Genomic DNA, 12667 nt, shown 5'->3' with positions numbered 1-12667 from the left:
TGTATGTGACAGTATTATTTCAATAAAATGTCACTTTTGTATTGAACTAAGAAGCAACAAACTTTTGATCTCCTTTTGCAGAAGGCATTTCTTTGTTGCAACAGCAAGAACTAGTGCCAACAACTGTTTATAAAAGTTTCAGAACAGAAAATAAACTTACTCTCACCAAGAACCAACAGTCAACTGGGTAAATGCACCTTCAGACTATCATTTAGCAACCTGAACTGTTGGTTAAAGTTTTCTAGGATGCAATAATAGAAAGGTATGTGCATTGGGAAGGGCACGTTTACCTTTCAATCAAGCTGGATATCAGCCCATAACAGTTTAACTTACTGGGACTCAAGTATGTCAGTTGTTTTTCACATATCAGACTGTTTGGATTTTCACATTCATAGTCAATTGCCTGTTTCCAAAACTCTTCTCCAGTATGAGCTGAGGAAAAAACCAAAATTATTTTACTCCACTCAGTCCTTATAGGCTTTCCTCTGAAATGTCCCTCTGCCCTCTAGCACACTACTTGTGATATACTCAAGTATGGGAAAAGAGACTCCAGCTTTCAGAGGCTAGTATTAAAAACAATGCACAGTGCAGCTTGATCCTAAAATAGTCTGTAGAGGAAAAGAATTCCAAATTCTACTCTAAAGATGAACACTGACCTCATCAGTGATGAGAAGACTCTAAGCCTCCACACCTCAAGGTGAAGAGAGTCTTCTGAGCTTTGGGTCTTGTAAAAGAATGATTATCCTTTCAAGATCTTATATTGAATTATATTAATCTCTGTCAGAGTTCAGTCCACAACTTCTTCCAAGTCTTCTGCTCTATAGACAATTCCTTCTGCTCTAATTAGATTTAGGTGTCTTATTTAACAAAATCATTTTAAAGGCCATTTTTTAATCTCACTGTGACTAGAGACATAGACTCCAACAGTCTCTTGTATTCAGCCTGTTCAGATTTCCATTAACTGCTTTATTGTCCTTCCTTCAACCTCCTAGAATGAAAGTTTCAACATTTACAATAGTAAACAAACCAACAAAACATAAATGGGACTGTGAAGAAACATGCTATTTCCTATGTTGTTTGCTACCTCAGAGAAATGGCAAGGATTGGCAATACTCCCATCCGGTTCAGTTTAGCATATTTTCAGCTAACTCAGCTGTTTTTATAAAGACTACAGTCAAGAAGCATTCGTGGAGCTTTCCACAGGCTCTGCTATCAAATGCAATACAATGCATTGGCTCTGCAGTCTGGAAACAGGGAACACAGACTACCCAAGAAATGATGCAGGAAGAAACACTGCTTCAGTTACTGCCCCTGTGTTGTGTTACAATTTGGATATCTTCTAAAAATAAAAAAAGTCTCTAAGACATGAACAACTAAGGGGTGCTATTTGAAAGATGCTGCAGTTCAAGTTCTACAAACTACAACCCAGTTACTTCAGAAATAAAGAATGATTAAGAAGTCTGAACTCTGTAGATTTTCATTAAGCAACTAAGATTTTCTGTTCACACCCTCACAGATGCCAAAGAGCCAAGACAACAAGTTTCCTAAAGCTGGGATACAGTTCCAAATCACAGTGGAGATGATCTGACAACCTCCTGCCTCCCACTAGTAATAACATCTTTTTCTGAATTTTCAGAGATTCAGCTCAGTGATCTAAAGCAGCAGAAAGCTTTTCTTTGTGCGGGCAGAAGGGAAGGACAATCTTTGTGCAGGAAGAGAACTCCTTGAAATGGCTCACCATTGGGTGGGGAAAACAGCAGAACAAGACAAAAGAAGTGACATTTGACATCAGAGGCCTGGAGAAGGGAAAAGGTGGGTCCATCCTTTTCAGCACTCTACAACCATCAGATTTATCATCCTGCAATGGAGACTTGTAAACAGAAAGGAAACTAGGATGCTCCTATAAAATACTCTTGAGAGTTGTTTGAATTCTCGAGAGAATGTCAACTGCTGGCCTCTCAAAGAAAGCAGGCAGGTATACAGACATGAAGTTTACTCTAAAAAAAACAGTGCTTTGGATATGTGGTATGGGAAGATGTCCCCTTGGCTTTCACCAGCCTTGGAGAAACTTAATTCTGACAGCTGCTATGGAACATAAAAATTCATATATATATATATTTTGCTTCAATAAAATACACTCTGTATCATTTAAGCTTTCTTCTCTTATTATTTTATTTCCAGTTTTTAATCCAGAACTGGGCAGCTGCCTTGCTGGAATTATTTACACATTTGATTTTTTTAAGCAAATCACCCTTTAAAGGGATCTTGGACTAATCTGACATATCTAGGGTGTTTTCCATTCCCCAAAGATAACTAATCCACCTTTAGCAGCTTTTCAGGCAAGTCATTTCATTCATATCTAGGAGTTTTGAAGCTGGAACACACTATCATTTAAGGAACAGAAACTGATCTTGTCAAGTAGCAGGCTCAAGAAGGAAGCTGAACCTGCAGGATCCAAAGGACTTTTGGACCTGGCTCAAGCACTAGGAGACAGACCCCATGATTTCACATACCTGCATGATGATATAGGCAAACAACACAGATTACAGGGGAAAAAAAAAGATATGCTCATTTTTTATGACTATGGAAAGGGAAAAATTAAGTCTTTCAACTTTACTGCCTTCACACCCCTTCTATAGCAACAGTGATCTTAGCCTATTAAAAGTGAACAAGTGTCTAGGAATATTGATGGAAGGAGAGAAAAGTTTACGAAAGCAAGACTAAGACAACCTGCTGAACATGTATCACTGCTGGAACAACTGTATACAGAGACATTCTTCTGTATGAAATTTATTAAAACTTAATGCTGTTATTTATAAGAAAAGAAAATGCTAATTATAAATCAGCAAAAACCAGATGAGTAATAGAGGACAAAGCAAAAAAAGCAGGAAAAGAACCTCCAAAAACCATTAGAAAATGCACTTTGAACTGAGAAAGCCACATTAAAATGTGAGAAAAGAGAAGGGTCAGAAAGAACAGCTATGAATTTCACTTCTGTTAGACTGAGACTTTAGGTTCATATTTTACGACTAGATAAAACTGAAGTTCTCAAAGTATGCAGGTGATAAATGAGTCATCAAAACAAGATTAAAATTATCTTGCTAGGTGAAAAGCATCTTGCTTTGCTGTGTTATGGTAAGTTATCTGTTTTTCAAAGATAACACAGAGCAGCTGAGGAACTCTGAAAATTTAGTCTAACTTCTCCAGATCAAAGCAGGGTCAGCTAGAGGAGATTGCTCAGGTCTATATCTGGCTGGTTTTCAGTGTGTCCATAGTTTCACTGGATAACCTATTCCCATGCCAAATCATCCTCACACCAAAAAAAACCAAAAAAACACAAATCAAAACAAAACAGGCAAACAGACTAAATAAGAAAAAGAAATAACCCCAAAAACTCCACCCTTCTTTCTTTTGTTTTTAAGGTAATTTATTTTATGTCATGTCATTGAACACAACTGAGAGGGGTCCATGGCTCTTTTTTTTCATTCCCTCTCCACAGTCAGGTACTTATTAAATAGGATTCCCCCATGAGCTTTCTCTTCTCCAAACTAATGACTGAAGCAAATCAGCAGTGAACATGCTCTTTTAAGTGTGCACTGCAATCCTTGGTATCACACCATGCAGTACACTTCATGAACCCATCTACCCTGACTAATGATAGAGTTTACTTGATGTTCCCACACCCAGTGCCTCTCAGCCCTGTTAAGAGTTCAAATCACGTTAAATAACAAAAATATCTAAAAAACTGTATTCTTTCATCATATGAGCTTCCACATAATAAGCTTCAGCTCTAAGGAAACCACACTCACAAGAATCAAGTTTATTAATGAGTTGTAATGCTGACGAGAGAGAAATTACAGCTATTACAGCTTTTATTTTGCTTCACAGTACTTTCAACTGCTCTACACAGTTCCAAATAAGGAACAATTCTAACTCTTCCATATACCAACTGAACACTAGAAAACCCTTTTTACTAATAAAAGTGTTTACTAAGGAACATGCATAGATGTGCCATGAAAACTTACACTACGTGCACAAACAAGCATGCCAGCAAAATGTAAGCACAGGCTGATCTGACACTTGCTTCTCTGCCTGGAATCATGGCATTCAAAACCAGTGGGGTATCTCACAAGTGCAATGGACATGCAAGACCAAGACTGCAAGCTCCTGATATACAGACAGTGCTATACAGTTCAAAAAAGAGGTGATGCAAAATTCATCAAAATCGAGGAAATTTTGTATTGGCATTCATTTTGCAAGGTGGTGGGAAGAGGAAGCTTCCAATTCCTGACCATGTTTTTAATCTACATTCATAATTTGTAGTCTTATGCCAAGTATCTATGTTAAAATACTAATGCATTCTAATATATTTACTCCTTGCTCATAAGAGCTGATATATATTGATCATATGTATAAGAAACATATACTAAAGCCTTCAATCTAATTTCATAGATTCATTCAATGCAGACAGTGTAAAAATGTTATTTTGCACTTAAACTACAATATGAAATTCACAAACTTCAGATTCTATGTATACCCGCTTATGAGCTCAGGTTTTCTGGTTTTAATTTGTTTTTCAGTATTCTATTTGATTTGTCTAATAATTTATTTTTTTAAATAAGAGTAAAATTTATAGAAGCAGCTGAACTGACTGTGTATTTACTATAATAAATGCACATGGACAGTATTCATTCCAGTAAGCAACTTCAGGGGACAGCAGGGGTGGAAAAACATAAAACAAAACCAGCTGTGATCTCATTAGCCAAGCTCATTATGCAAGCCCTCATTAGGCCTCATTAATCCCATATTAAAGTGAATAAACCCTATGGACATTGATGAAATGGAAGTGATCATACACAGAATTGTATCATCATATATAATAATATCTCACTACAGCGCACTCTCAACTTAGCAGTTGAAGTTCTAGGATCCATTTGGATAGGAGCTCCACTGATGCACACTGCAGAAAGCCCCTTTGCCCATTCACTGCCGTATGAGCAGGAGCTCAAATACAAACAGAAACCACACAGCAAGGGACAGGGCATGTGTTGCCCAAAAGTGAAACTTAAAAACAACTTCAGCATCCTTCCATAAGTATGTTTTAAGTTAGTATCACTTAGTACTTCTGCAACATGCAAAACATAAACAGAATTTTATTTGGAGCTATTACATATAGGTTTCATCTTGATTTCTCAATTTGTCTCTGAGTTGTAAAACATTTACCCACTTTTCTGTTTTGTATTAAGTTCTGAAAAACAAATGAGCTGTAATTATATGAAGTTAAATAAACTTTTGTAGCTCCAGCTGACTTCAGGGGATTTTCCCCCTTTCTCCATCACCTTTGTCACATGAAAGATGAGCTGCACTGCTATGTAGCTTGGACCTGAAGTGATCATCAGCTACTACAGCATCACTTGCAAGAATCACCTATCAGGATAATAAAAATGTCCTAGATAAAGCTGTTCAAATTTTTAAGCAATTTTTCAAAATCTTACAGTTAGTGTTAGAGGGTTTTTCTGACTGGGCCATTTCGAAACAAGCATACAGTTTAGAAAGTTAAAAATATTCTTAGATTTCTCCTCTTCTGCAGCAATTTTCACTTTCTCATTAATTAGTTTGTGTTTCAGTGCTACAGTCAACAGTTCAATGCTGAACTAGAATAGAAATTTCCATTAGAAACTTTATTTTGCTGGGGTTTTTAACTATTTAAAAAGTAAAACTTAAGTGTTAAGCTCTACAAAAAAACCCAGATATTTTTCAATACAGTATTTTGCCAACCCTCCCCCTGTCCACACTCAGAAGAAAATTTATTGGTCATCCATATTCACTGAGATACTCGGTTTTGTATGAAATGCCATTTACAAAATAATAATGCAACATGACAGCTAAGACAGAAATTAAATCATATAGCAACAAAGGTATTTTTTGCATAATTAGTCTAATTTTCAACATTAATTAAAAGACTACTTTACATGAACCTAAACATATAATATGATTCCTGAGAAACTAACTTGAAAAAACACCTGAAAAAGACCATCTTTCCTTTAAAACACAAATTAAAATTTCTGCAGTTTCCAGATAGCCACATGACAATACCTGTCTTCCAAGAAGAACAGATAGAGATTTCAATACTGTAAATTTATTTAATATGACTACTCTAGTCTCCAAAAGATACACTTTATACCTTTAAAACATATTCATTCAGACAAAGGGACAATAGCACCTACTCAGGGAAGGACAAAATTAAACAGGCATAATATGCACATAACAATAGAAACCTCAACCTTTTCAGTGATAAATTAAGATAGATTGTATCAAACAACTGTCACAAGATTACAAGTCAAAACTCATATCCTGGAGATTGAAGATGTAGAGCAGTATAAGCCATCAGCATTTGTAAACATTTGAGGATACATATACACATACATACACACACACACACATATATAAGAACTAAACTATTAAAATTACCTCTTTCCCCTCTTCTCTGGAATGAGTATAAAATAGTCCAGGTAAGGATTTACACCTATCTACAACACTTACGGTGAGCCTAAAAATTACCCACCAGCCAGCAGTGATTGAGTTTCCCAAGGGGAAGGTGGCATCAGGCAAAGTTGACCACTAATGTTCACATTTCACTCTGAAGATGCATGTATATTGATGATTCAAAGCAACACAATGATTTCCTCAAGATCCCCAAATAATATAGTATCTGAGAAGCCAACATCCCAGAAGCTGACATACCACTATACCATTATAGTCCCTATTTTCATTTCCTTGCACCTCCACAAAAAATATAGAAATATAAGTAGAAAAATAAAAAAGTGTTCAAAACTTCTCCATTAAACAGCAGATAAAGGCCATCAACTAAGCTGAATATATAAAAAAAATCCCCAGCCAAAACAAAAACAAAACCAAACCAACAAACCAAACAGCCTCATAAAAAAGAAGAAAAAAAAAGCTGTTTAACAGCTGTTTTGGAAAGCAGGTTAGTATTACAAAACCATTAAAAGGTTCTACAGTTTCAGGGGAAGTCGTGACTTCTAAAAACATGAGAGGTTGTCTTTCCTTCTGTTATCCTCACAGAATTTTACTCTGAAAAATAAAGCACTTAATCATTGCCCATATCCATGTAAATAGACCTAGTCTTGAACAGAAGTGCATGACTTAATATCAAATGCCATTAGTTAATTTCGACAGAATTATTTCAATTTATATCATACAATTCATTCAATACAGGTTTACACATTTATACTGACATACCTGCTCAGTGATGTGTTATTTTTGAGATATGGTAGTACAAAACTACTCTTTTGGCCAGGGAGAAACTTCAGCAGACACACTTACTCAGATCACTGAGAAACTCAGGAGAGCCTACTTTTGTAATGAAGAAAAGTCCCTTGTCAAGAAAAAAGCATTAGATATACTTAGTACGTGGCAGATATTTGATTCTGACAGTTAACATTTTCAGGGCAATTAAGTGCAAAGAATAAACATTCTGCTTGGAATGCATACAGTCCCTTAGAAATAATTTGCTCAATACAAAGTGTAAACCCTAAAGATTAGACTTACTGCATTCCATGTATTTTTCAGTAAGTTATCAGAGATACATAATATGACAAAGTAAGGAACAAATATTCCTCTGGTTTAATTTTAATGACAGGTTTAAAAAACCAAATGAAGTAAAACTGGGAGAAAAGAACACCTACTCAACATTGCACTCACCTATGTCACCATGCACAATTAGGCAGTGACTGCCTTCCTTGTAGAAAAGGATGCGGGTTCCCTTGTTGAATAATAATTGTAGTTTATATATTATGATTTTTGATTTAAAATCCTTTTTGACATCTTCAACTGGAAATGCCCTATAAGTTTAGAACAGCCTTTAACAGTTGAAGTCTTATTGGTAGCACTTTCTTCTAAGAACTCATAGTTTAAGGACATGGTCATCAGGAGACACAAGTAACTTACTTGTCTTAAAGGAAGTTATTAGATGAACATTCCACCTACTTGGCATACAGAGTCATGCTAAGAGACCACTTTTTGCAAGAGCAGAAAACAGAAGGGTTGTTGATACCACAATGAAAATGCTCAGCTTACTGACATCAGTGTTTACACACAGAGGTTTGTCACAGTGAGCAGCAAGTTACACCACTCCACCACAGAAGTTCAATATTGAACAATCCACACACAGCATCAGAAAGTGTGACTCATGAATGTCCTCCAGTCACACCGGTTTTCAAAGTGGGAGGCATGGAGCAGGTTGCCAGCAACTGTGAGAGCACAGAAATCAATGGTTTGTACACACGTATGCACATAAACAGCCTCAGTTTAAATAATTTTCCAGCATACATCTTTTGCAAGAAAATGCAATTACACAAATGCTTGCTAAAAAACAAAACAAAAAAATTTTTAAAAAATCAAATGTTAGCTCAAAACAAACAAACTAAAAACCCCTCCAGCCTGCTGAATCAGTGCAAGCGTCAAATGGTATCAGAAATGATAGAGCTCTGATTCACATATACAGAAAGAAAAGCTGCACTGCTTCAACCCTTCCAGCATCCCACCATCTGTTTCAACCTTCTTCCAGAGCCACTCACCCTGCAAATAAGTTGACAGAAGAAAACATGACTGTGCCAGAGTCAACTCAGTTCAGTTGGCACCTTCACTTAAACCCATGTTTTATGGGAAGTTTAATTTGCCTGCTTGAGCTGAAGCAGCTCAGGTGCAGACATGTTCCTTCCTGCTACCTGCCCTGTAAGACCCAAGAGGAAAGGCAGCACTCAGAGGCAACACAGCTGAGGTCATCAGCCACCACTCTGAAACTTGTGATCTTGTGCATCCACATGAGATTTGCCTTTTAACAATACATTTCTTTCACAAATCCTACTGTGTTAAACATGTCACTCAGAATCCATTTTGCTTTCCTGTAACCTACAGAAACAAGACCCAAACGACCATAAGTATAATAGATTCCTATTTTTTTGAATATGCATACCTAGCTAAGTGCAGTAAGTATGAAGTATGTTAGTTCTGCCTCTACTGCACAAATAAAGGACTTCATGCACATGTAAATACAATGGTTGAACTGGCTACACACATCAACAGATCTGCCCTTCAGTTACAGATGCTATCTTTGCTCTGTGGAGAGGAATTTGTTTTCTAAGCTTTAAATGCAGCTACCTTGATAAATGAGCGCTAAATAGTCTGGGAAAATATACATCTCCCTGTACTGGTGCAAAGCAAAGGAAAAAACCAAAATGCAACACAAGGCCAAATTTACAAGAAAAAAAGAAGAAACAGCTAAATAACTCAAGGTTAGGGTTAGGAAAAAAGTTTCAAGGTAAAGTAAATACCCAAATTTCAAAGAAAAATTTAGTAATTTGTGGCGCCTCATCTTGAGCAATTTAAAATAGGCATAGTTTTTAAAAACAACTCAGCACAGCATCCCTCTTAGGACCCAAAGTGCTTGCAATCATTCACGTTACATTTAATAAACAAGTTACAGAAATAAAACTGGTTGTTATGTGCAATCTCTTCCTTTGGAAAGGGAGGGAAGCAGGACTTATAAATATTTTACCTGCTTGAAAACACATGGTTTCTTGTTTTTCTTTTAAGCAAATTCTGGCTTATCTCTTTGAAAATGAAAAAGAACAGTGAAATGATAAAAGGAAGAAGTGGTGATGCACTTCAAGTATGAGAGATAAAGGTTAACAGAGAGAAAGGAATAAAACCAGCTGAAAGCAGGAGCTGGAGAAAAAAAAAAGCACAAAAGCATAAATATAGAGAAACAAAGATTACAAAGGCATGACTCAATGTCAAAAGCTATACAGGTCAAGATGCATGACACACCTTTGCTTTTGGACATAGGATTTGCTGACTCTGAGAAATGTATTTCTTCCCTGAAGAGTATTCCAAAGCACATGAGATACACCCCTGGATGCATGGATGTCAAGAGTAAAATAGAAGGGAGGGAAATCACACTGAAGGAACAAATGAAGCCAAAGTATAAAGGACAACTGTTTATGTTAGCATGATGCTTTCCAAGGAATTAGCTGTCAAAGTAATTTTTCCTACCTCCTCCCTTCCCAGCCTGTAACCAGGGAATGACTTGAACCATGAGTACACATTTTCAAGATTTCAAAACCAAAGGGAACAAAATAATTTATTTTCACTGTAGCAAAAAAAAAGAACAAACATTTCCAAGAACATACAGGGTACTTTCCTCTTCAATGGCAGTTTGACCTTATGTTTCAGACACACATGGCACATTTTCATTTAAAACCACTTTGCTCCACAGGTACACAAAGGATTGAAAGACATTTCTGTCATATTCAATAAATAGCTGGTTAATGAGGAACGCCATCATCAAATCAGCTAATAATGGCAGTGACACTTTAGTAACTTCACAATCCTAGAAACAAACACAAGTAGAAACCACTTAAAAGTAACACTCTTCAACAAGAGACTCCCCTCTTTTTTTAACATTAACAATCCTCTGCAGTTTAACTATTGCAAACATACTGAAAACCATTCCACAGCCTTTAGATTTGGGTTTTAATTAGCCTTCAGAGGATGAGTAATAATTTTTCAATGCAAGTGCTTTCTAAAGACCAAAATCTACCTTATCATTATAAAAATGAAATACAATTATCACCCTCTACTATGATTTTCCTTACGCGTGCAAGTGATACAAAATGACTCAAGACCAGTACACACACACAGAATATATACAGTTCCATTATAAAAAGTCCAAGATTTCTCCCCGCTTTAAGACTGCCAGTAAGGGTAAGCACCAACTATATATGAAAATCCTTGACTAAAAGTCTTGTCAATCACACTGCAAGTACTCTCAAATATGCAATGGAAATTGGAGAATTCAACTCTGGTAGAGCACGTAACTCACAGTAGTGATGAAATCAGAAGGTGATGAACGGATAGCAGCTAATCCTGCTTTAAGTTCTAAATCATGCAGCTGCAAAGAAAATTTCTCTCTGAAAGATCAGAGTTAAAACATATAAATAAACAGCAAATGGTGGCTAAATAAATTAGTTGTACAATCCTGATTATAAAACGTTATGCTTTCAATCCTACATTTACATTCTGGTATCTGCAGGAAGTCCAGCAGGCTTCAGAGGCTGTGCTGAAGGTGATGAGACTGCACACAGACAGAAGTTTCATCCCACATAGAAAAGCTTTCCAAAAGCTTAATCATGGCAAACAGAACAGAGTAGCACCCAGTCCTAATGCAATACTGGCATACCATTAGAGGTTACACCTTTAATACCCGTTTAAACCCAGGAAAGTAAACACACTTGCAATGTGGATACCATCATTGCCTGTGTTATTTCAACTACTCAAATGATACTCAAGCCACTTCATAATGTCTGCAGAAGATTTACATTTAATAAACCCCTCTAAAGTTACCTGGAGCCCACTAATGACAATCCGCTGAGCTCACACATATATTTAGCCACTCATTACCTGCTGAGCATTTTTACCTTCTTTACTGCTACCACTATTGTTAAGATGATCTGCATTTAACAGGTACAATTTAGGGTTTGTTAATGTCCTAATCTTCTTGCTTGAAGACACCAAATAATGAACGACCTTTCGTCTTCAACTGTACTGCTTAGCAAAACAATTGCTGGAGGCAGCATTGAAGCTTAGTTATAAATAATAGTTCTTATTGCAGAAAAAATGTAATTTGAAGATATTTTACTACCACAAGTCAAACCACAATAACTGAAAGCAGGTAAAGGAGCACTAACCCTTTAAGATAACTCAATTATCCTTATAAGAAATGTTTTAGCAGTGTGAACTTCTTTGTACTTGGTTCCTAAATAAAACTAAATAAAAGTAAATAAAAGTTACACAATGTTGCTCACATCAAGTGCCTAATTCTTTACTGCCATGTGTAGTTAATGTAACTGCTACAACATAAGAGCAAAAATCAGTATATTTGATTTGCTGTCACTGTGTGTTCACTTTATACAGTTGAAAAGGATTCCAGAGCTACTGAGAAAAAGAGCCCTAGAAGAACACCAGAAGCTTACTTAAAAAAAAAAATACAGTCGAAACCTCCAAAGCAAATGCAGCTTAAACTAAGATGAAACTCTAATACAAGTTATCACAAAGAGAAAGTAATGCTGTTACCTAGTGGTGGAAAGCTAGGTACATACAAAATTGTACAGCTCTTTTTTTTCTCTTCACTTCAAAGTCTCATCTACAAGCTATTAAAATGTCAAGAGAAAAAAAATCATGCCAAATTACTAAACTAACGAAGAACTGCCTTTCTTGCATTCAGTTCTGTGACAAAGGTCAGTATTTTTGCATGTGCCAGTTTAGATTCTAAGAGTAATTGACACATGAGGAGCCTCATCATTTCCTGGCCATCCCAAACCTGCTGTTTTACACACCTCTTTCAACACCAGTAAGAGCTGGAAACCTGTGGTATAAAAGCAACTTCAGATCTCATTCGTTTTCCACAGAGTATGATAACCAAAACTGTATTGTGCATCCCTCAGCATCTTATCAGATGGTATTTTCAATTATATAAATCAGTATCGGTGGAATTCAATCAGCATCCTCTCCTAAATAAAAATGTTAATTTTGCTTTTAGCCAGAAACTAGAGTAGGAGAAGGAATATATGAAGGCTTTAAAGTC

At 36.3% G+C, this 12667-nt stretch overlaps 1 protein-coding gene across 10 annotated transcripts in view; it reads right to left on the bottom strand.

Annotated features, from left to right (window-relative positions):
- The window catches only part of ZDHHC14 (zDHHC palmitoyltransferase 14), a 93778-nt gene that overhangs the window by 79202 nt on the left and 1909 nt on the right, over nucleotides 1-12667 (bottom strand). Inside the window, exon 1 of one of the 10 annotated variants that reach the window (XM_085575267.1) lies at nucleotides 1-12667. This exon is cut by the window's left edge and continues 26156 nt beyond it. The exons of the other annotated variants lie outside the window; for them this stretch is intronic. The gene's annotated coding sequence lies outside the window, so the exon portion shown is untranslated. 10 annotated transcript variants of the gene reach the window in all.

This window comes from Lonchura striata, chromosome 3 (genome assembly GCF_050655825.1).
Source record: "Lonchura striata isolate lonStrDom1 chromosome 3, ASM5065582v1, whole genome shotgun sequence".
NCBI lineage: Eukaryota > Metazoa > Chordata > Aves > Passeriformes > Estrildidae > Lonchura > Lonchura striata.
Note: the sequence above shows the minus strand (reverse complement) of the source record. Positions and strands in the feature narration are given on the sequence as shown.